The sequence below is a fragment of the Camelus bactrianus genome, chromosome 8 (genome assembly GCF_048773025.1).
Source record: "Camelus bactrianus isolate YW-2024 breed Bactrian camel chromosome 8, ASM4877302v1, whole genome shotgun sequence".
Classification (NCBI taxonomy): Eukaryota; Metazoa; Chordata; class Mammalia; order Artiodactyla; family Camelidae; genus Camelus; species Camelus bactrianus.
This window is the reverse complement of record NC_133546.1, coordinates 82,224,773-82,250,003: the sequence shown is the minus strand read 5'-3', so window position 1 is coordinate 82,250,003 and position 25,231 is coordinate 82,224,773. Positions and strand designations below refer to the sequence as shown.

Sequence of the window (25,231 nt, the reverse complement as noted above, 5' to 3'; positions counted from 1 at the left end):
AAGATGAGATTGATTTTGTTATCATTTAAATTTTTGAGCATGGTAGTTTCATTCTCACTAAATTAGCACTTTTTCTTTAGGGTGGTGTTTTTTTTCTTTTGAGTAGAAATATTGCCCTCAAATTCTTGGTGAACTTGAGTAAAGTCATGAATTGAAGAACCTTTTTGCCTTTGTCTCTTGATAGTCTTTCATGTTCTCTTGGCAGTTTAATGCTAAATCCATGCATAATTAAGTTTGATCTTGCACAGAGGATGGAGTCTGGAACTTGCACTGATAGACTGGAACTTGCACTGACAGACTGTGTGAGGATTTTTTTTTTTAATTTCAATTTTTTAATTTGATATTTCCAAATATATAAAACATCAAGATTCTTACACCAGTTATCTCAAATGAGACCATAAAAAGCAATTTTAAAGTGTATACAACAATCATTCCCCCCTTCAGTTTTGCTACTTTATACAACTATGGGATAGACAGAAAATTGAATGGCATGTGCCTAGTTGGAAAATTTCACCTGTTTACAAAAAAAAAAAAAAAAGGAAGAAATTAAGAAAACTCAAAATCAAACATGTAGGATACTTGCTACTTTGTGTCTGCAAGTCAATTTACAAACTTTTTTTTTAATTTAGTAGGCACTTGGGACTGAAAATTTTAGCTGCCCAGTTTTATCCAACTACCCAACAGAAAGCAGCACAAATGAAAGTCCCAACACTCTGTAAACTTTGAGGGACTGAGAGAGTAGACACTATTTTTTATCTGTAGTAGATTCAATTGTTGAGCCTGCAAATGTAGGCTTTTTTCTCTTAACAGAAATAAATATCCTCAGGGCCTTTCCTCTAGCTTCAGTGGGCTGAGTTCAAGAATAGTGAAGAACCCCTCATGTGAAATTTAAAGTGTGACAACTCTGAAGTATTCTGATGCATTATACAAAATTTTGCTAGTTGCATAGACCAAAGACAGATGTTTTGCTAAATGGCACTGAAGAAAATCCTGACCCAAGTGGCACTACTTGGTCCAAATGTTACTGACCAAAGAAAATGATACAACAATATTTATAGGCTCACCTTTAAGAAATGGTTGACATTAATACTGTACATATTTTACACGTCAAATACATAGTCCAAGAGTTTATAAAAGAAATTCATGCATTATTACCTTTAAGAATATCAATGTACAACATACCCAGGCCCCCTAGTACTTGTGACATTTCAGGTGGACACAGTGTTATGTACAAAAACAATCAATTTATCTTCTGTGTTAAGTATATAATTTAAAGAAACTTCAGAGATTACTGAGGAAAAACTTAGTCCACTGAAGATTGATAACAAGTGTCAATCTGTGGGATTTTTAAGTATTTCCTTTAAAAAAAAAAAAACACCCAGAAAACATAACCTCTGTACAAAGAAAAATATAAAAATTCTGGAAGATCATGTCTGATCACACTACATAACTTAGAATGAAATGTCAGTGGATTAAAGTTTTTCTGTCTTATTCCTTTGGAAGCCTTAATTTGTGAACTAATACTCGTATTTAGCTCAGCTGCTTTTATGGCACAAGAGCCCAGTTTTAAAATGGTGGCACTGATTTTCCTTATAACAGCACTATTTTCAGCAGCAATTATATTTTTAAAGGTTAACAATTTGTACAACAAATGTCTAACTATGCTTATTCCTACTTTATACTCAACAGTTATGATCTTTACAAAAAGCTAATATCTACATAGAGAACCATCTTTTACTTGCCCCATCTCATCTCTGACTTGGTTGAGGAAGTACAGGCATTTCAGATTAGGTATTTATGTGTTTTAGATGGGATTCTTGGATTTATGTGAATATAAAAATAAGACAAAATAATTCTTAGGTACATTCCAGTGTCCCAGTAATTAGTTACATGATAAATAGTACCTACCTGCTGACCACCTATAAAAGATGAGACATTCTGCGGCACCCTAAAAAACTAGGTCTGTAACAGGTGAACAAGAAGGCCATTTTACTCAGTTCTGATGCAGTCACCACTGACTGCTATTTAAGGTGTTTACTGGTAACCAGCAAGTTTAACTGAAGAGATGTCACTAAATTTAAACTGAAAATATATATTTAAAAGTAGCAATTTACATTGAGGGAAATATGGTTCTTGTGTGTTCTGTGTAAAGAGAGATTATGAGTAAAGGGAATTGGCAACTGAGCACCCTAATTCAATTCCATGAATACAGGTTCCATGATAAGATATCTACTACATGCATTTTGCTTAGAGTAACTGCCTAAAACTCACCAGCTACATAGAGTTAAACTCTGTATTAAGGGACTATTGAGTTACAGGGGAATTGGCCATATCAGGTAGCTAGTGACATAGTACCAGTTGTGAAAATTGAGATAAACGAGTTGACAAATGGATTCATTGAATATGTTAATATTGTGAATGAGAAGACAATTCACCGGGATAATATAACCACAAGTATGTTGATCTGACAAAAACCACAGACTGACATCAAATGGATAAAAAAATACTGGGGAAAAAGTGAAAATGCCAACCAAAATAACAAGGTGGGTGGGCTGGGTGGAAGAGCACATTTAAGGCATCTAAAAAAAAAAAAATCCACATGGCTTTGGCTTATTAAAATATTTTACACTATCTTTTTTCTTTTTAAAGAAGATTTGAAAGCACCTAAAAATCAAGCAGATTGTTAAAAAAAATCCCGCATGGCAAATTCAGTTTGTAAGCGTCCTTCAGATATTTGTCAAGGAAAATAAAGAAGCCTCTGCCCATGAGATTGCACATGGTGGAAGAGGTCCTTCCAACCCTGTCTATCTTATGCTGGATGGCAGCCCAGAGGTTCGCTGTGCAGCAGCTACAAACAAGGTGTTACTCTCTGGAAGGGAAGGGACTGTGGAATTTCCACTGGTTGTCGAGCAACCCAGCTTTAATTTTTCCAGATACTCTGCATGTACAGGCTTATGACACTGGAGAACTTGATGGCATCCTTTACTTTGAACCACTCTATCTCCCTTCCTGTATTAATAGAATCTTCCCAGTCTTCTAATATTTCAGTGACAGTAAGGACATAGACATATGTCCTGTGCTTTCTGTCTTGGTTCTCATATATGCCCAGGAGTCTGCCTGACTTTCCTTTGAATCCAGCCTCTTGGTAAGCCTCCCTCACGGCAGCACCGGCAGGCTCCTCCTGGGGCTCCAGTCCTCCTCCTGGGCCAGTCCACTGGTCCGGGACCGATGCCTGCCCACCTGCAGCACCTCGTCCTCCTGCTCGCTCCGGAAGCACAGGGACGCCGCCCGCTTCTTGAAGCCCTCGCGGTCCTAGGTCCGCGGCCTAGGGGGGCTTGGACCTCATCCCAGAGGCGAGCTCTCGCTGCCGCGGCTCCTGCGGAGGCCGCCACCCCGCCGGGGCGCGGGGGCGAGGGCAAGTCGGGGCCCAGGGCGACGCGGCCGGCCAGTCCCGAGCCGGAGGCCGCTCCGACGCGGGGCGAGGAGCGAGCGCCGGTCCTTGCAGCCAGGGCGCCCTGGAGGGAGCGCGGCCTCCGCCCGGGCGTCTGCGGCTCTCCCCGGAGCCCGCCGCCCGCTCGCCCCGGTTCCCGCCGCTGACGCCGCCGCCTAGGGCGGAGCGGGGCGCGAGGTGCGGGGAGACGGCTGCAGGGGCTCCCGCCGGCCCGGCAGCAGCGCCGCGGCCGCGCGAGGCGTTTGGTGTCGGCTGCGGGCCGTCCCGCCAGGGCCCTCTGACGTGCTGCCTGTGCACAGGTGGCTGCGCGGTGCCCGTCAGTGCGCCGCCCGTGGCGGGGTCTGTGTTCGGGGACGGGTGTGTTTGTGGCTGCAGTTGCCGCAGTTCGTCCCGGCCCTCCAGACCTCCCCAGCCCCACTCTCGGCCTCGTGGTCCTGGCACGACCGCTGCTTCTGCCCCGGATGCTTCCTCTGGGCTCCGCCCCCAGCACGTCCACGTCACGCCTGCTGCCTTAGTCCTGCAGAAATCCTGCGCTTTGGATTTGTGTCACCTTCTGTAAGTTGAAAGCTTCTGGACCAAGTGCGGCAGTGAGATGGAGTCAGAAGAGGAGGTGAGCAAAGTGATTTCTGTCCTGTACCTCTTTTTTTTTCCTACCTTTTCAAGCTATTATTTCAAGATGCCTTTCTGAGGGCAAGGGTTAAAATTCACTCCCTTAGCTTTGCTGTTATTCTTCATTTCTAATAAATTGGGAACTACAAATACTCTACTTTTAAAAATGGTTGTATATGTTTACTCATTTGTTTTGGAATAAATTTGATGAAGATGAGTTTATGGGAAAGCAAAGTGTGACCAGGGGTTAGGAATTTAACTGGAAAATTGAATCTTCATGAAGCTTTCCACATTTCATTAGATGTTAAATTCTACAGTGAAGTTTCATATGATTATTAAATATAAGTATATTCCTAAATATCGTGGTTAAACTGTTATTAAAATAATATATCATAAAGCCATTAATATTTTTACATAATACAGTTGTTTGATTATAGAATTTTTCTTCTCAGATATTAGTCAGCAACCTCAGTTTTTTCTTTTATTGATTTTGTAAGAAGAATAAAAATATATTTTTATTTTTTTTGACACAGTTTTATTAAAATGACTTGAGAGTGTATGAGCATTTTTCAGTTTATTTTCTTCTTTCACATTATATTTTTAATTTTGTGTCCTTCTACATTGTATTCTAAAATTTGGAACCGATTGATATGTGCTTTTCACTTCACTATCATGAGGGATGTTTTTTCAGATGAAACTGAAAAATTTAGTAATTCATCTTTTGTCAGTATTAAAAGCAGACCAGCTAGGCTCCTTTGTGCCGCACTAAAAATAATACCAGAACATAAGAAAGGTTTCTGTATTACTTTATGTGCTCTGTGATAGCGTCTTTTCTGTGAACACACTCAACTCCTAATAAGACCCTGGCATTGAAAATTTACTTGTACATACACAGGGTTATATTATGCTTCCTTGATCCTTGAAATGAGTATGGATGCTGACAGAAATCTTTGTGCTGTTCTCCCAAAGGTATTGCCATCAGAGAGTCAGCAAAGGTGGTTGACCAAGCCCAAAGGAGGGTGCTGAGGGGAGTTGATGACCTGGACTTTTTCATAGGGGATGAAGCCATAAATAAACCCACGTATGCCACAAAGGTAAACTCCCCACCGGGATTTGCTTCTGTAAGTGTATCACCAAGAACAGAGCAGTAGGATGAATCATGGAAAATGGTAGATTTCATAGCAATTGTACTTGTGAGCTGTGTATTTTATTCTTGTGTTGGAAAAGAGGTTTTGTTGTTGTTGGTTTTGTATGGGGTATTTTTCAAAATTGAAGTATAGTTGATTTACAGTGTTGTGTTAGTTGAACAAGGTATTTTTCATGTGGGGAAATCAAGTGAATTTACAAAACCCCGGAATGCAGGATTGACTCTGGGAATGCTGGGCTTCATGTGAGAGCAAGACCTGCTTCTGTGGAAAATTGCAGGTTGACTCACTAACCTGTCAGATGTAGAAGAGCTGTAGATTGATTAATTAAAAAGAAGCACTAAAATTGTTTAACTAGGTATTTGTTCTAAAAACCTCCAAACTCCAAATGGAATGGTATGGCAGATTAGCTGTACTTTTCCATCTGTTACTCCACTGTTAAGATGATACTTTGTACTTAGAGATGCGAAGTAGAATATAAATGATAATATAACTTAATATTTCTGGTAAAGTGTCTGTTATTTCTTTACATAAATTAACATTCACCCAGTGCAAAGGACCTGTTTTCTCTAATAACTCAGTCTCTTCTGGGCCAGTGCTTTTAAAACTGTTGCTTTTACTGACATGGACTGAAGCTTGACATAGTTTGTTTTCTCTTCCTTTAGTGGCCAATAAGACATGGAATAATTGAAGACTGAGATCTAATGGAGAGGTTCATTGAACAAGTTATTTTTAATTTTCCCTGAGCTGAACCTGAGGGCCATCAATTTTTGATGGTGAGTAACTGGGACTGAGAGAAGAGCCCTGTGGATTCTGGGTTGCTTAGATTTTAAACCCAGGATATTCTTCTCTGGGGAGTTTTTAATTCCCGCTAAAGCTCTTTGTATGAGTTGGAGTGCTTTTTGGGCAAATAACAGAAGGTTCAACCAAAATGTCCAAAACCAAAGAGGGCTTATTATCCCACAAAACAGGATGCCAGGGTCAGGACACTCAGGGCTGGTTACTTGAGCAGCTGAGAGATGGAGGTGAGAACCCAGCCTAATTCACTTGTTTGGCCTCTTGTGCTGGTTCCTCTCAGGCCCCAGAGTGGCTGCCCGAGTTCCTGTACTGACTCTTGGTGTATTTACTTTTAGAGTTTTAGAATTAAGAGTCTCTTCCACAGAAACCTTCCTAGCAGATTTGCCCTGTCTGTCCGTGCCCAGTGTGGGCCCTAGAGGGGAACAAAATTACTTTGGTACATTTTGATGAGTCAAGATTCTCTCCTGTTGCTGGTGAGGGGACCACATCTCATCACCTGGCCCCAAGAGGTAAGTACCTAAACCGGCCTCCAGCAGCAAGGAATGAGGAGGGAGGAATGGGTTTGATTAGGAAACCACCTGTGTAGTTAGGTGTCCTCCTGAAATAACTGGATGGCTCTGACCTTTGCTTCTTACAGCAGAGGGAGCTGAGTCAAGGTGTTGTTTTGCCAAGGTTAAATCTCACTCTAACACTGAGCTGAGTTACGGGCCCTGATATTGTGGATGTAATTGATCTTGTTCAGATGAAATAAAACAATACAGAGAAATGAAGAGAAGTGTCTCTTGGTTGTGGAGCCTGTTTTCATTGTTTTATGTTCTTTTTAAGTTAAAATTAATTACATGTATAAAACACTTACTTTAAGGAGAGCAATTGCATGTAACATAAGCTGCACATTAAAACCTACATAATTTAGCTTTGCATTTTTTCCATGCTAGTGCATTGTCAAATGGTCCCTGATCCAATTATATATTTCTTCCTAATGTTAAATATGGAATATTCTTTAGAATTATCTGGCTTAAAATATGATAAGTACAAGGCTGTTATGGTAGTTAGTGGAATCTATATATTTTGTGTCTATTAAATCAAGTCCTTGAAAGTGCTCTAAGCTTTTTCCTGGCTGTATCTTCACAACTAGGAATTGCCACATCCAAGTACTGTGTTTTACAGGCCACTGTGTATTTTCTCTCCTGTGTATCTACGATGGTTTATGTAAAATACATGGAGCCAGGAAACTGACAGTATGTCTGAGTGGCTTTGTCTTTACAGCCAAAACAAATTACAGACTCCCACCTGCCATGCTTGGCATGTTCCCTTCTCTCGTACGTCACATAACTACCTGTTGGTAGGACTCCAGGCATGGGCCTGGGGTCCAGCTTCCTCTCCCTGCCTGCCCCATCCTGCTCTGCTCAGAGGGAGTCTGAGTCTTAGGCCTGTGGAGCAAATGCAATCACCAGGACACAGCCCACAGGAAATTTTTCCTACCAGGAATTTTTCTGCTCTAGCTGGCATATACACCGCAGTACAATAAAACCAATTGCTGGGAACGAACTGGAGGTGTTTGGTATGAATATGGAAAAGCTTAAATCCTTTGCCAAAAATGAGTATCTGAAGTGAATGTTCAAAAATAATTGTTTATTACATTAAACATAAGAAAATATTGTGTTACATTTATTGTACTTTGAAGTTAGCAGGTGTGTTTGCTGCATGATGTGACAGAGGAAGTTATGAGAAGGGTGGTTTTATCTCAGGCTTATGTCCTTCCTCATCAGTTAATGGGATAATTGAAGGGGAGTGAAGCAGGTACAGGGATTTGTGGCCATGTCCAGAAATTCATTGAAGACATTTACTGAACCACTACATCAGCTAATGGCTTCCTGGTGTAAAAGAGTCTAAAAGTTTTAAATTAAAGTTCCCTCAGTAGCCTATGAAATTGTCCCTTCTGACTGCCATGACAGACATCTGCACATCCATGGTGGGAATGAGCTCAGTACGGCTCATGTTTTTCAAGAAGTTTCAGAGACTCAACTCATGTTGGTCACGTGGACTAAACAGATAGCAAATGGGAACCACACTCTTTTCTCTAATACTGAATTTCCCAGAGTTCAAGACAGAATCATATATTCTAAAGAACTGCAGTGCTCTTGAAGGGAAATTGAATTGTAACTGTAGAGGAGATTTGCAAACCTTTTTGAATATGAATCAGGGGAGAAAGAGCAAGCAGCAGTGCTGCCCAAGGATGCTGGGAACCAGGAGCTCTGCCATCCACTTGAGAGCAGGAAAGATGTGTGTCCCAGCTCAGGGATGGAGGGTCACCCTTCCTTTATCCTTTTGTTCCAATCAAGTCCTCAATAGCCTGTGTGCTGCCCACCCACATTGGCAAGGGCAGGTCTCCAAACTCAGTCTGCTGCATGCTAAGCTCTTCCAGAGACACCCTCTCAGACACACCCCAGAAAGAACGGTTTACCAGCTCTCGGGGTACCCCTTAGCCCAGTCAAGCTGACACATAATATTCACCATGACATGTGGCTTGTCCTGGCTTACCGCAGTAACTCCCTTCCTGGTTCATGAGGGTGGCTCAGACCTGCTCTGTCCTGTACACTAGCACTGGCCGGTGTGGAGCTGGACATCCTTGGCACTGCTGAGTCTGTTACTGCTGGCCCGTGTTCTTCCCATTTTCAGTATATTGTCATCTCCACTCCTACTTGCCCTTCCTTGAGGATTTATGTTTTTAAAAATATTTCTTTACTGCAGTTATGGAGAGGTTTGGGACTGGAGCAATATTAGTTGCATGTGTTCAGCTTGCTTTCTTTATCCAGAAATATGGATTGATTTTTATATTACTGACTAATTATTCATTTTTGAATTAATATTTGATGATATTTTACCATTATTATGAATAAAATGCTTATGTAACTTACATTCATGTGAAGATTTAATCATATACTTCAGTATTTAAAAAATAAGAAAAACTTGATATCTCCAATTTAGATCTCGTTATGTATAAATAATGGTTTTTGGAAGGTTTTATTTAAATTAGTCCTCTAAAGGAACAATTACTGGTGGTAAACATAGGAGAAAAGGAGGATTGAGGAAAACATAGATTTATGATTATGGTTCTGAGAACCCAGAAGAATGTGTCTTTAATAATGCTGAATTTGATTCAGGAACCAGGAGAACCTAATTTTATTGTAAACTTTCTCTTAATGGAAGTGTATAGATTTTAATGTTAGTTCTTCACAGATGGTGAATTGTTTGGCAGCAAGTACTAAAGTGTAAAAATCAGTGATTTAAGCAAGTTAAAGGTTTTATTTTTCTTAAAGTCATTTGTAGCAGGGAGGGCAGTGCTGGTAGGTCAGGTTTCTGGTGTCATTAGGGATCTGTGTGCTCTAGTATATTTAGCATATGGCTTCCATTCTAAGATTGCCTTAGATCACAAGTTAGCTGCTGCAGCTCCAGTCATCACCTCCATATTCCAGGAAAGAAGGGGTTAAGAGCAGAAGTGGGCCTACTACATGAGTCTACCTTCAACCTTGTAAGGAGCTTTCCCAGAAGACACATCCAATAACTTTTGCTTCTTATTGGCCAGAACTTACTTAGCCATCCCTGTACACCAGGAAGTCTGGGAAATGCTGTTTTCTGGGCCTGTGATTGATCAGTGGTCTGTCATTAAGGCAGAAGGCAGAATAGATACTGGGTAGGGAAATTGCAGTGCCTGCCATAATGATGTGACTACAGGTATGAAGACAGTGGCAGATCAAGAATTCAGCTGTCTTCACAACTGTGGTTGGATATGGAAAGTGTTTTCCACGTTACAGAGCCAACAGGCTAGGGAAAAGCCACACCAGGATGTGCTGTGGCTTCTGCCCTGGGGTGAAGTCTTTCTTCTGTTAGCTTCTCCGCCTGTGGAGAAATAAACCAGGAAGTTGTATTGGGAGTTTCTGTGGCCTTCGCACACGGGCTGTAACTCAGGGTTTCACAACTCTTGTAATGAATTTTTTTTTCTTATTATAGAACTATAAGTGCGATTTAGAAAATTTGGAAGATGCTTGTGGGGCTTTTCACACTCCTATCCCATTATCATAAATATTAACATTTAGTATAGATATACTTAATCTTTTCACTCATGTTTTTATATGATTTGCATTCAATATTGTGTCCTCCATCCCTCTCCCCCATTTTCTTGCACGGTTTTCATAATCCTCGCTTTAATGGTCATGCAATCATGTATCCAGTGGTTGTTTCCTGTCTGTTTAGCAGCCCCACTATTTTTAGATGTTTACTTTTGTTTCCAGTTTCTTGGTTTTGTAAGACATAACATAAAGTAATCTTTGCACATTTTTTCTATATTTAGAGAATTTTTATATTAAGAATATAAAAGTTATATATATATATAATTTGGAGGTCCAGATGTGTTAATAATTTTGAATCTCTGGTATACAATTTCACACTGAAATCTTCAATGTACAAGAAGCCACATTATTTGAACTCTTAGGATTGATTAATATCATTTTTGATTATTTGACTTTTTAATTTGCAGTTTGAATACCTTTGATCTTAAGCAGTTTTTCATGTATTTATTAGTTGTATTTTCTCCTTTGTGAATTGCCTATTCATGTCCTGGGTTTTGTACATATCAGTGTTTTATTGCTTTTATTGTTGCTATGATTTCTTTGAACTTTATTCTACTTAAATTTTTCTTTTGTGATAAAATGCACATACCATAAAATTTATCATTTTAACCATTTCTGAATGTACAGTTTGGTGAGTTGTGTACATTGACATTGTTGTGCAACCATCACCACCATCCATCTGAGGAACTTCTTCATCTTCCAAACTGAAACTCTGTCCACATTAAAGAATAACTCTCTTTCCCCCTCTCCCAGCCCTAGCCCCCACCATCCCCCCTCTGTCTCTATGACTGTAACTATTCTGGGTCCTCATATAAGTGGAAACATCCAGTATTAGTCCTTTCATGACTGGCTTATTTCACTTGGTATAAGGTCTTCATGGTTCAGCAACCTTGTAGCATGTGTCAGAATTTCCTTCCTTTTTTAGGGCTGAATAATTTTCTGTTGTATGTATGGCCACAATCTGTTTATGGTGTGAAATCTTTCATATAACAGATAAGAATTTTTTGTCATAAGCAGATACTTTTTCTCACTTGATTTTTTGTAGGTTATGTTTTTGAACATCTATAATTGTAAATTTTTATGTAAGTAAACCTACTTTCCTTTGATGTTTATATATATTTTTCATTCATCTGGGATTTATTTGGAACATCACTTGACACTGAAATTAAACCCAGGAAGAATCCAGAGCCAGGGTTAATCTACTTCTTGTTGGAATGCCTTCTATAGGCTCACATTTTTTTTTAAACCAGGCAGGAAGGAAACATTGCATGACTATGCTCCCACTTTGCATACCTTTCTAGCCTTCCTCTCTTCATCCTATTCCCCCCTCTAATCAGTTTAAATGTTTTGTTTATAAAATTAACTTATTAAGGTGCTTGGATTCCTCTTCAATGTAAGAGAAGACTCTAGGTCTCTGGAGTTAATTCATTCAATTTCTTCTGGCCTGAGATATATTCTTGATATTACAGTTGATTGTTGATATATTCAGCACTTGCTAAAGGCCCAGCCCTCTCCCCACCAAGCATTTGCATGAATTAACTCACTTATTTAATCCCACAGACAATTGTGGGGTAGGTAGTTATTACGCCTGTTTTTCAGGTTGATAGGAGGTGCCATAAGGAGATATATTGTAACCTAAATATTGGAATCCACAGCTATTCTTCATGTGCTTTAAATGAAAGAAAACTAAAAAAAAAAAATCTGATATAGTAATCACTAACACAGTGCTAAATGTGTACTGGGAACATTGAGGTATTAACTAATTTGATCTCATCCCCTTGAGGTAGGCACATTAAAATAAGTAATGTGTTGTTGAATAATGTTTAGATCACTTACTTACAATCTGCTTTTGATGACTTTATTATTTCTTGTCTATGTCTTAAGATTGCTTTCTCTCTCCCATTCAGGGAGTGTGTTGATTCTAATCAGAGTAATTAAAACTTACTTGGGGCATGATGTTTGAGCTTTGTATCAGACAGGAGTATAAACTAAAGCCCCCAGCTAGTTGATAGCCAGATTTGATTATTTGCTTGAAGAGTTAGCATACACACAGCACAGAATTCAAAAGGTGCAGTAGGATTTCCAGTGCAAGAGTGTCTCCTTCCCACTTCTGTGTTGCCTTCCAGATCCCCTTCCTGGAGGAAACCAACTTTACTGGTGCTTAACCAGCAATAATTATGTGAAGGCACATGGATTATACATAAACTTGCTTCATAAAATGGTAACAAAATTGACATACTATGGTACATTTTGATTTTTACTTTAAAAATTTTAGAAATTATAATTTGAAATATATGAAATTTACCCACTAAACACAGTTTTAAATATATCATTTGTTAACGTTACCTACATTGATATTGTGGTGTAACAGAACTCTAGAACTTTTCCATCTTGCAAGATATAACTTTGTGCCCATAAACAGCTCCTCATTTCTCTCCCTCATACACCTTGCTTTTTGAAAAAAATGTTGTAGATACAGAAGTATATTTAAGAATGTGTATGTATGGAGAGGCCTATTTTCATGTAGCAAATTTATAGTAGATATTGTTTCATATCTGCAGACACACTGCCCATCCTTTTTATTTGCTGCAAAGTGTTACATTTTATGGATGTGACCTAATCTGTGTAATCAGTTCCTTGTTATGTGCAGTTATGTAGTTTCTGATCTTGGAAGCTGTGACAACTGTGCACCTCTCTGAGGCACCTTGTTTTAGATGTCCCTTGGCTTGACAATGGAATTTGATTTTGTCTCATAGTCTTTGTTCAGAGACTTTCTCTTCAGTAGGTGAGTTTCTCACTGGTACATGCTGATGATTTTAGTGATAATAATGCACTTTCACTGAGTACATTCCCCATGCCAGGTGCTGCCATGAGCACTTTGTTTAGACTCCTGTGAAGTCAGTGCTAATTATGCGTGGAGAGAGGAAATCACTTTCCAAACTTGGTAAAATCGAAGGTGGGGTGTAGCTGGGCTGATTGGAGTTGGAGCTCTCCCGTTGCCCGTGCTGAAATGGCCTGGGCTGTGTGGCAGGTGTGTGTGGTCACAGCTGCTTTTCTGGTGCTGTGCTTTCTGGTTTTAGTGTGTTTTATTTATGTATGGATATTTTAAAACTCAGGCTTGGCTTTCTCTTTGGTTTCTATTGGGTGCATATTAGTTCTGATAATTGGTAAAACATATTTTAACATAACTGTACTTTTGTATAAGATATTTACCTGTATTTGTTTAGGGATGATTACTTCCAACTGTGCTTAGCGACCACGTTGGTACATGGCCACATTTCTTACCTCCTCCTCCTTTCTTCTATCACCTGCTTTTGATTGTTTATGTTAGTGTACTTACTCTGATATTTATGTTTGTGACTTTATGTTTAGTGGTGTCTCTGTTGCTCTACCAAGAAAACAATATCTTTTGATTCCATGACACAAGGGCATCAGTGTCTTTATATTTTCCTCCTTTCCATCTGTGCCTGTCAACTTGATACTACTCCTGTTGTTTTAATTTATAATATTTACATTCTGTTCTATAGCTATAGATTCTCCCAGAAAAGAAAAGCATTTATCCCTACATCTTAAATGGACTACTTGCTCACTGTAAGTCTTTGGCTGTACTTTATGCATTCTTATTATTTGGCTAAAGCTTATTGTCTGATGGTTAATTCATGAAGGGTTCATAGAAACCAAATTCTCTCAAGTTGTTGTATGTTTAAAGATATTTTGTTTTTGCAACAGACTTGATTGGCAGTGTGGCCAGATATAGAATTCTGGGGTCATATTTTCCTGCCAGAAAACTCTGTAAATGTGGCCCTGTGTGTCCCAGTGTCCTGCATGCAGCTGTGCCAATGGCCAAGACAGGCTGCCCTTTTCCTGCTTTAAGAGTATGTTGCTCTACTCAATAAGCCTAACAAAACACCATAGGCTGAGTGGCTTCAACAACAGACAGTTGTTTTCTCACAGCTCTGGGGGCTTTAGGTCTGAGATCAAGGTGCCATCATGGTTGGTTTATGGTGAGATCTCTCTTCCTGGCTTGTAGATGGCCTCCTTCTCACCAGGTCCTTGTGTGGCTCTTCCTCTGTGTGTGAGTGAGAGAGAGCTCCCTGATCCCTCTGCCTTATCCTGCAGAGATGTTAGTGCTGTCCTGTGACCTCACTGATCCTGGATTACCCCTCTAGAGGCTTCATCTCCAAACATAGTCACCTGAGGGTTGCAGCTTCAGCATAAGAGTTTTGGGACACACAGCTCAGTATATAACAAAGGGTAATGTGGATTTTTATTTATTTATTTTTTTGCCAAAAGGCCTAGATTTTTTTTCCTTTCTTTGTTTTTTATTTTCTCCTTTTCTCTCTCTTTTTTTCCCTAGCTTAAATATGTGATGTAAATCCATATTTATTAACATGGAAAAATGTTCAACATATTGCTGAATGACAAAAAGTAGGTTTATTTATTTTTATCTTTATGTAATCCTGTTAATTTCCTCCTATTAGATAATAGTTATTATTTTAAATAGACATTTCAAAAAACTCGGATATCTATGTCATGATTTTCATCTGCTTTATTTTTATATTTTTCTGGGTACATGTTTTTTATCTGCCATTTGTTTTTTCCTATTTTCCTCTCTCCCCTCTCTTTTTCTATGAGTGTTTTTATTTGATGTTTGGCTAGTCTTCTTGTGTTCTTTCCTCATCTTTGAGTGAGGGGAGATCTTTCTGAACTGGCTGTGTGTTGGGTTTAGGCTGGGTGGTGGGCAGTGTCTGGCTGAAGCAGCTTCTGTCCCAGGCTTGTCTTTCTCACAGCAGATGGTGGAGGTGTAACTTCTCACCTTGCCGCCTGTGCTCTGAGGGGAGGGGCCTGGGGAGCGAGGCTCCTGCAGCTGTGCTGCTCAGACTACTCTGAATCCAAGCAAGGGCTCTCTGCTTTTGCTCTTCTCTGGAGAACTGGATATTGCCTGGTATCTGAAGTCACTGGTGTTCTCTTTCCATGTCCTCACTCATCTGGTCTCAGTGGGGCTGTTATTGCCCTTGGCAGCTCAGTGCACGTCTCTTCAGATTCACGGTGTTTGGGTGTTCTGTTATCCGAGGTGGAGTTTCCTTTTCTGTAGCTTGTTCTTGTTTTGGGGTGGATTAGTAAGAGCAGAAGTGTTTAGAGAGGCTTTGCTCTCTCAAAGATTTTAAACCTCACAGCCAAAATGTGTTTAATCAATCACTCTGGGTGTACTCTGTCTGTCAAATTAAGGAGTTGTACAGCATCTTAATGAACATGCTTTTAGATTAACTTATTGCCGTTCTGATGTAATTACATGAAATTTGGGTGAACACTAAATATAGTGAATATTTCCTTACAGACAGAACCTCCTCTGAATACACCAGAAAATAGAGAATATCTTGCAGAAATTATGTTCAAATTATTTAATGTACCAGGACTCTACTTTGCAGTTCAGGTAAGGACAAGTGACTTTCATGATTCCCAAGTGACCTTAGTTGTCTAATGTGGAAGAAATGGTGATTCTAGAGGCCTCTGTAAGATTGTGTGGTGTGGTTTCCTTTCCCATGCACGCAAGTGCACATGAACTCATCCCATTCAGGTCCGAGCTCAAACACTGTACAGAGCAATTTCTGTGATTTATGTTTTTACTGCTGGTGTAGAGTTTGTCCAGCTTTTGTCTGTTTACATTCATTAAAATCTAAAGTATCTTCAGGAAGACAAGATCAAGATGTAGGTGTTGTTCTTTGGCTTTTTTTTACTTCTGATCATAAAAAAAGAAAATATACTATAGAATCTGTTAAAACAAAACAAAATGAAACAAAATAAATGTCTTTCAAGGGTTTCCCTTTGTGGATCTGAGCTCCTGTGGTTCCATGAGTTTGCAGAACTTCCCCTGAAGCTGCTTGTTATTCATGGGGGGTTTTGTTGTTTTTAGGTGTAATGTATCTGCCTCTATATAAGGGAATTGACTGAAATTTGGGGGAATAAATGATAAAATTGTTTTCCAAAATGCTTCCTGCATATTCTATTCCCTTGTAGGAAAAAAGAGGAGGAGTTGCATAGATAATTAACTTGGAAGATTCCACATGCTGTGTCCTCTGTGTGGTGATTCTCAGTAGACAGTGATGTCTTAAAGACTCTGAAAATGCCTACATTAGAAAACTCTGTTTATTCCACCACTTCCAAATTTAACCAGAAATATTCCCCCACCCCTAAGCTGTTTCTGTTCCATGGACTAGGAGACACTTCAGGAAACACTGGCCCAGTGGTTCTCAAAGTGATCTATGCAGCAAGGTCTCCTCAAAAGTGTTTTTTCCAAAATACACATTCTCAGAATTTATATCAGACCACGGGTTTCCAGCCTCAAAATTTTGGATCGGGCAGTCCTCAGGGGAGTGGAGGGTACTGAGCTGTGTGTTGTGGGATGTCTAGCAGCATCTCTGGTCTTGACCCACCAGGGGAAGCACCACCACCAGCCTCCCCTCCCTCAAGTGTGACAGCGAGAAATGTCACCAGATATTTCCAGGTGCTCCTTGGGGGCAAAATTGCACCTGGTTGAGAACCACTATCCTGGTTCTGCCAGATGAGAATTTCTGGGTGCCAGGCCCAGTATTTTGTCTTTCTAAAGTCCCCACAAGTAGTCTTATTGCAATCCATCTGTGGACCCACACTGGGAACCAGTGGATTAGAAATTAAAACCTCCTGATTCCACAATAAAATTCCTTTCTCTCTGGCTTTTCTTTGCAAAGCTTTGATTTATCTTACTGAGAAGTTGACTCCTCCAGATTAAGTGCACAGAATTTACATGTTAGTTGTCCACTTTGGAATTTGGATTTGGGAGGAAGATGGAAGGTAGGGAAGGGAAAGGTCATTCAGACTCAGTAAGAAAGAAAGGGCCTATTGCTCCAACCTGAAGACATGCTTGTGGAACACTTGAGAAAGTCCCCATGCTGATGGTCTCTGTGGTATTTGTGAAGGCAGTGCTGGCCTTAGCTGTGTACTGGACATCATGACAAGTTGGTGAACACACATTAACAGGAATCATCATTGACAGCAAGGATGGGGTCACTCACGATATCCCAATGGTCAGCAGGGCAGCGAGTTCTGCTCTGTCTGTGGGCCTAACCTGATTTGAGGTGAAGGAAGCAGTGAAAGAAAAAAAAACCCTTCTGTTAATTAAAGCACCACTTTTGAAGACACACCTGTACTTAGCAAAGGTAACAAGAGCCTTTAAACACAGTTGTGTGAGAAAGTGGAAGATGCCTAGTGTCTGTGGCACTGGCAGTTGGAAATTTGCAGTAGCAGATTTGTGCAGTCTGGTGTCAGCAGTCGTCTGATGTCCCTGGCTCTGCTTGGCCCCGGTGTCACTTTGCCAGGAGGGTTTTCCTGACTTTCATTCTGAACTGTAATCTGGATATCAGTGGGTGCAGCACATGAACATTTGGAGGATGATTTTCTGTTCTGTGACAATCCTCTGGAGAGGATTTCTTTCTTGCTTTTTAAAAATTTTTTAAGAGCCAAGAAGGAGAGATTGTACCCCTTGACTTGCAGGATGCTCTGCAATGTCACTTTTTGGTTTTAATTTTCAAAATATTACAGAAGTGATTTCTAATTCAGGCTTCAAGAGACTATATATATATATACATATATATTTGGTACAATGGACTAGTTAAATGAATTATTTAAAGATTTTTTTTTAATTAATTGAAGCTATCTGGAGGGGGTTACATTGGGAATTCAGACCTGCCTTTCCTCCTCCACGTCCCTTCTTGGAGGCAACCCCTGATACTAATGTTTGTTATTTTGTGTATTACAAGTATCTTTTGTGCAAATATAGGTTTGTGTGTGTATGTGCTAAGCTCCTTTTAAAAATGCAATAAATGAATCACTATGCTATACACTGGAAACTAACAGAATTTTGTAAGTCAACTAAGACTAATTTAAAAAATGCAAACTAGTTTTTTTTAAAAAAACAATTCATTTATTTCATTTAAAAAATAGTCAGTTTTATTTCAGGACGTTGCAGAAATGATGTACTAATGCGGGTGCTTTAATACCTCAAAGTTCAGAAATCATTGCAGGGGGAGGCTGATGTGTCTACAGTCAGGAGGAAAAAGCCAAATCTTTCCCCTCTGTCATTGCACCCTGCCAGTGTCCCCTTTGCCCGGGGGTGAGGAGAGGCAGGAGGCCTGCAGAGAATGCTCTGTGCTCACAGCCCCTTCATCCAGTCTCAGAACACTGCCCCCTCCTGGGTGTGAGGTGTTTAGGTGCCACTTGCTGTGTGGTCCTGCCTGGCTCCTCTCTGAGGTCACGTCCTCAGAGGTCAGTGCAGGCCAAGGTCAGGGTCTGTGCAGGCCAAGGTCAGGGTCTGTGCCTGTGGGTCTGCTTCCTGGCCTCCCCTGTGCATCTGAAACAAGTTTCACACTACGTGCAGGCCCACAGAGAAAGTTGTTGTTCAAATTTTTCTCTGTTTCTTAATGCAGTTTTTTTCCCCCTATTTATAAAAATTTCATTTACTGTACAAAATTTAGGTAAAATGGAGAAATGTAAAGAAGAAAATAGAATGACCCACAAACCTGCCCAGAGGACTGTGCCACACTTTTTTGGTATAGTCTACTGAGCTCTTTTTCTTAGACACACGATACACATTTTAAGCACAGTTGGGATACCCTCCATCTGATTTCATGTTCTAATTGTACAATGTGCTCCTGAGGTTGTATTTTGCATATTGACTTATCCCTGATGTATCTTTATGGTTAAATACTCTGTGGAAAGATATTTAGTAACTACCTGACAGCCCATCATGTGGGTGTAGCACAACTCACTTACTTGTTTTCCTACCATTGGCTGTGGGTTGTTTTAATATATTTAATCTGTGATGAAGCTGATACTCAACATGGGTTGAATTAATTTTAGAAAATGTTATATGTAATGTATTGAGTATAGAAATTGTGAATAGTTTCTGTTTGCGAGAGCTACTGTTCTTATGACTTTTTTATTTTAATAATGTGTACATATCTTTTATCTTGATCTTAAATATTTTACAATTGGCTTGGGCTCCTGAGAAAGGCTACACACTCTCTCACTTCTAGAAGTTGGGCACCTCAGAAGACATAAGAGGAATTCAGTCACCTGTTCTTGTAACTTCAGTGGTAACTGTGCTTGTACATAGTGGAACTGATCCATCTGTCAGATGGATGAGGATTTGCTCCAGCCTTCTGTCTCCATGAGTGTGTGACAAGCAACCAGTGCCATCAGGGAGCTCAGAGTGCCTCCTCTACCTGGTGCAGGTGGGGACATTGTCCACTCTGCACAGCTACTCCCACCAGCATTAGCTGGACCTTCCCAGCCTGTGGCCTGCATGTTGAGTGGCACCCCAGGGGGCTGGTGAGGACCTGGGACCACACAACAGCTCCTGGCCTTCTCCTGCTGGTGACGGCTGACAGCCTGGTCACTGGTCCGGGAGGGCAGCTGGGTGAGCGGATCCAAACTCCCCCCAGCATGGATCTCACATAGCATAGGGTTGAGGGGAACCTGCCAGACTGTTCCTTCCTACCAAGTGCAGCTCTTACTAGAGTGAGCAGATCGGTTATTGAGTCTTTAATGCATGCCTAAACCATGCTGTGTACTTGACCTGCTGCCTGTCACTGGGTCTCTTCTGTGCACCCACTCACCGCATATGATGGGTGAAGGTGCCAAGGTTGAAACATATGTGTTAACAGATGTGGCCATGGTTACTCTGCCCACAGATGTGGAACCAGGATCTGAGTCCAGGTTGTCACACCCTAAGTCCTGCATGCTAACCAGGTGGTTGATTTTTAAATGCAAGCCAATTTGTAGTTGGTTTAAAAATTAATAGTTAAACAGCAAAAAAAAAAGTGACAATGAATATATATATGTTCATGTATAACTGAAAAATTGTGCTCTACACTGGAATTTGACAAAACATTGTAAAATGCCTATAACTCAATAAAAATGTTTATAAAATTAATAGTTAAAACTTTTTCCTTTTTGTTAGAGGAACAATAAAATGACCCATTATTCGGACAGACAGCAGCATTTTGGAAATTAACTGCTTCTGTGGTTTTCTCTTCACATTCCTAATGGAAAGGCCACTTTGTTTGCTTACAGAGCATCTCAAGTTCTCCTAATGGAATTGCATGCATGGTCATTTTATTCCCCCTCCCCCAGTCCTGAGCTTTGCACAGAGAGGAGATTCAGTAAATGCTTGCATTGCCAGGGCATGTGGGGGCATGAATCTAACTTAGAGTCCAGGGATGGCTTTCCTCCTGGAGTTACTCACATGGTGTTTTGCCTCTCTGTCTCCCCAGGTGGAAGGTTAGGTAATTGGAAGCTGCATCAAACACATCCCTATTGCAGGTAGAGATATGAATTTCATTCAACAGCTGCCAAGGGAGAGGGAGGTGGGAATCCCTCCTGAGCAACCACTGGAGACCGCAAAGGCAATTAAGGTAAAAACAGATGGGAAATGGGCCAGTTTGGTGGTGAGAGAGAAATAGTGTTTGCACACTCCCCCTTGTGGCCACCACCCCTGCTCCCACTGTGCCTTCCCTCCCCTCCCCATGAATGTGGGTCTCCATCTGTTTACCACTTGAATTAAGGGGCTGAAAGCTTAGCCTCTTCTCTGAACACGGATGCTTGTGGAGTTCTCCAGCTGTAAATGAGAGCAGCTTGATAACTGGTATTGAGCATCCTGCCTAGTACGATGTCATTTAATTGGAGCCTGATTAGACAGAACCTTCAATTAGCCAATGTGTCTTGCACCTCTCCCTCCAGGCTTCATTTCCCGAGTAAGGAGCAGACAGCAGCAGCAGTGACTGTGAGGAATCCTGTGCAGTCAGCCAGAATTCAAACTCATTTCCAGCTCTTGCTGTGTGTGGTTCTGTACCCTGTGAATTACCATTCAGAGTGATGCTGTTCTAGGGTGAATCATTGAACAGAGTCCACCTGTGTTTTCTAGACTCTGTTACCATGCTGGAGGAGTTACAGGAAGCTCTAAAATTAAATCAGTAAGATTTGGAGGAAAATGGCTCATTGGTCCTTATTTAAAATGCCCACTTGACTGAGCCATCGGTTTGGTCTTTGTGTCACTATGAAGGTAGCAGTTGACAGACCCCTTTCAAAGCAATTTTCTCTTCAGGTTGCAAAATCAGGACAAATTACTGTTTTGTTTTTGTTTTGTTTTAGTCAAAATGAAGAGATTCTTAGTAATACAAGGATAATTATTATATAAAGAGCAAAGATTTTGTTTTTGGAGAAAAATTTAAGCATGGAATTGACATGTGACCTTGAACACATAGTTTCTGAGCTGCAGGGGAGTTTAAGGGAGGTTAGCCTCCCCCCTTCCCTCCCACTTTTGCACCCAGTAACAAGCTGGTTGAAGGAAAGCTAGTGCCTGGGGGGAGTCCCACATTTTGCATGACACTCTTGGTGGATGGAGAGGTATTTTTAGGACAGGGTGCACAGGTGCGAGTCAGGGTCCCTGTGAGTAGGGTGGCTGGGTGCCCGGGTGTACCCAGGACTAGAGTTTCCAGGGATGGGTCACTTCACAGCTTGGGTGTGTGGTCCTGGGCAGCCCATGGGAGTCAATCCTTTCCCCCTGGGGGAAGGTTTACAGAAGTAGCATAAGACTTTCTTTTTATGTTAAAATATTTCCTAGAACTTCCCCTAGTCCTTTCCTTGTGTTTCTTCAAGGAAATAAATTTGGATAGTTGACCCAAGTTCCCTCACCTCCCCATTCCTGTTACCAATATGTCTCACAGCCTCTGGCTCCTGACTGTCGGGGTGGCCATGCAGGTGAGCAGGGCCCTGAGTATGCTGACTGTGACAGAGGCTGCTCTCCTAGTCCTCATGGTGGGCTTTACCTTCCTCACTGGCTCTCTGGGGTCCATCTCTGACCCTGAACCAGGTTTGGCCCATTTGGGCAGTGACAATGTATCACTCAGCCATGAAGGTAGGCAGTGGAAGAGCTCCTTGTGTTCCCTGCAGGTCAGCCACCCCAACCCTGCTGTCAGTTAGTTCTTGCCCCACTTCTCTCTGTGGGAGTGGGTCAGAGTTACCCTGTGTCTTGTTGCCCCTGTGGGCAGGAGTGGGCCTGTGGATGCGTGGATTCTGTTGGTGGGGGCAGTGGTGGTCCAGGACTTGGGGCTGACACACTGCACACCATCAACTCTGTGGAGGCACTTCCTGCCTTCAGTTAAGCCTCTGAGTTGCTGCGAGACATTGACCTGGTGTCTTAGGACAACTTACTGTTTCTGCCCTCAGCCTGGTAGATTTGAAGTTGTATGGACTGACCCACTCACTCAGTTATCAGTGAGCACAGGGGTGTGTAGCAAGTCTGGCCCATCAGTCTTACAGTTGTGCAGAGTATACCAAGGATGGTATTAGGTTTCATTTCAGGGATTCTAAGAAATTTTGAACTTAGTATCATGAAAATGTCTTCAGAGGTCCTCCTGAGCACCAGCTTTGGGCCTGACAAAGTGCAGGCTTTGAACAAAGCCCACCTGGCACACAGGAAGCTGACTTTCAGAATCCGGTACCCAGGGGCCAACTGCTGTTCTTGTGAGGTTAGCTCTAAGGACAGATGATCAACCCAGAGACCCCCAGTCAGGCATCACCAGCTGAGGAAACACTTTGCACAGCACAGGCTGGGGCTGGCACTGAGTGGGTTCTCATGCCCCAATGTGTGGCAGATCCATCCTGTCAAAGTTGGGCTTTCCTTTGGTTCATGGTCCCAGCACATTATAAAGTGCTTTGCCATTTACTTATTTATCACTGTCACTTGTTACTCTGACTCTCAGCTAGTGTATGGGCCAGTGGGCAGGGGTCTGTGTGTGTTTTATTCACTTGTGCATCCCACGTGCCTAGGCACTCACTAACTCTCTGTCATGTAGCCACTGAGTGTGCTGTGTCAGATCACAGAGCAGGTTAACCACCTGCCAATCGGATGTGGTGACCACAGGGCCAGATCTGCTGCCTTCAGATCTGGGTTGGGCTGCGATGTGGGTCTGCTTGTCCCAGTGGGTGGCAGCGAGTGCCTGGGCAGGTGCCACGTGGGGGCATACAAGGAGTAAGAAGAGAGGAGATGGAGACTAGGGACTTGATAGGCACCGTCAGACATCATCTCAGATAGTAGGCAGCAACATGTGACACAGTGAGGCTGGGACTAATAGCAGAGCTGGAAAGAAAGCAGAGTACATGGCCAGAGCATAGCTCTTAGACATCACTGAGCCCAGTAAGTGTCCCTTGGAGTTGTGGCCTTGGGCAGGACTGATGTCGGGGGTTTGTGGTGCTGGAGTTACTGGGTGTTTGCTGGAGGGCAGACTGGGTGGTCGCTAATGCCTGGTGACATCTCTGTGTGTGCATCTGCAGGAGAAGTACTGTCACATTTGCCCCAATATAGTCAAGAAGTTTGCCAAGTATGACGTGGATCAGCCGAAGTGGATCAAACAGCAAACAGGGAACAATGCCATAAGCCAGAAGATAATCATTATCGATGTTGGCTAGGAAAGTTTCCCAGGCCCTGAAATTTTCTTTCACCCAGAGGTAAGACATTTGTTTTCTGAGTGTGCAGAGAATGACGTGTGTGGAGCAATGCTGTCACCTCGTGTGTGCAAGAGTGGATACCCGTGGGGCTCCCGAGTGAGGTGGCCACCTTTCAGGGAGGACCTTGGGAGTGTAGGCTGCAGCTTCAGTGGCTGCTCTGGTTCCTGCATGGTCCACGCACTTGACTGGGTGTTTCATCGTGCTTCTCTTTGGGTCTGGCTATCTGTTAAACAGTTAATGGTTGGTTAAACCAAGAGCAGTTAGGAAGAAGCTTTAAGAGCAATAGAAGAGAATGGATTTGAAATTCTTCTCCTACTGATATGAAAACTAGTTTATCTCGAGGACTGATTGGAATTTGCCTCTGTATAAGAGTACGATAGCGTACATATAACCTTCCCATCACACATGACGATCCATCCTCAGTCCAACATTTAACCCAGTACAGCTGGTCCTGCTGTGTTCCCTGCTGCAAGTTAGATAAAACTTCTGTCTGAGGACAGCCATGGAAAGAAGAATTAAAGATATCATCAGTTTAGCAAGTAGTCACAAAGAATTATTACTGCGTTTGTAAAAGCAGTAACTAAGAGGCAATATTTTAAGGTTTAAGTAAAATGGACTTTATTTGTATTTTGGTATATTTTTCTGCCTCATTCAGTTTACATTTAATAGGTAAATACAAACCACTGCCTGTTCTTCGATGTGTATGACTGTTCAGGGAAATGGCACACAATGTATGTCTGACAGTACCTGATATCACGGCACTCATTCGCTCGTGATAGTCTTCAGTTAAAATACACATAAACCAGCAAAGTCCAGTGAACAGCTGCATGGCGCCTTCTTCCCTAGAGCACATTGACACTTTTCATGATTTTTAAAGCATTTTTAAGAATTTTGTAATTGAATTACTTATACTTTAGCTTCTTTCACTTATGGAATTGAATGTAAGATTTTTTAGTTAATAACATGGTTATTACCATATTGATTGTTTCACCTAGAAGCCACCACCATTCCCCATTCCCAGTCTTCTAGTTCAGATTTACAGTGTGAGTCACTGACTAGGTTTTTTCTTATAACCTGGCTAACTTTTTCATGACATTAGTGTCTATACATCACATGCTCATTATCTACAATATTTTTCATTACATGTCACATACACTGAGCACTTGCTTTTTACAATCTCATATAAACTTTGAGTCACTGTGTATTTTAAGGCAGGGCTGGTCTGTCTTTGTTACTGTTTGATTTATTTTCCCTCTCTAAACCCACACATTTCATCTCTTGAAGGGACATGTCACCATCACTCCATGCACAGAGTCACTTGGATTAATTTGACACATTCATTCCAATGTGATGGTTTAAAAGGCATAGTGAATTCTGTATTTGTTAAAGTTACATTTTAAAAAAGTTGTTGAGAGAAATGTGTATTGTTTCTTTTATATCTGTACAAAATTCTGTTCACCAACCCGGATTTTATGCAATCCATCTCAGATGTTGTTGACAAAGTAACACAGAACTGTCCCATTGATGTCCACCATCTGCTATATAAGGTATAA

At 41.4% G+C, this 25,231-nt stretch overlaps 2 pseudogenes; one reads left to right on the top strand and one right to left on the bottom strand.

Moving 5' to 3' along the window:
• Positions 1 to 2,436: 2,436 nt before the first annotated feature.
• LOC141578288 (uncharacterized) lies at positions 2,437 to 4,949 on the bottom strand (annotated as a pseudogene).
• Positions 4,950 to 4,984: 35 nt separating this feature from the next.
• LOC141578287 (actin-related protein 3B-like) lies at positions 4,985 to 25,231 on the top strand (annotated as a pseudogene).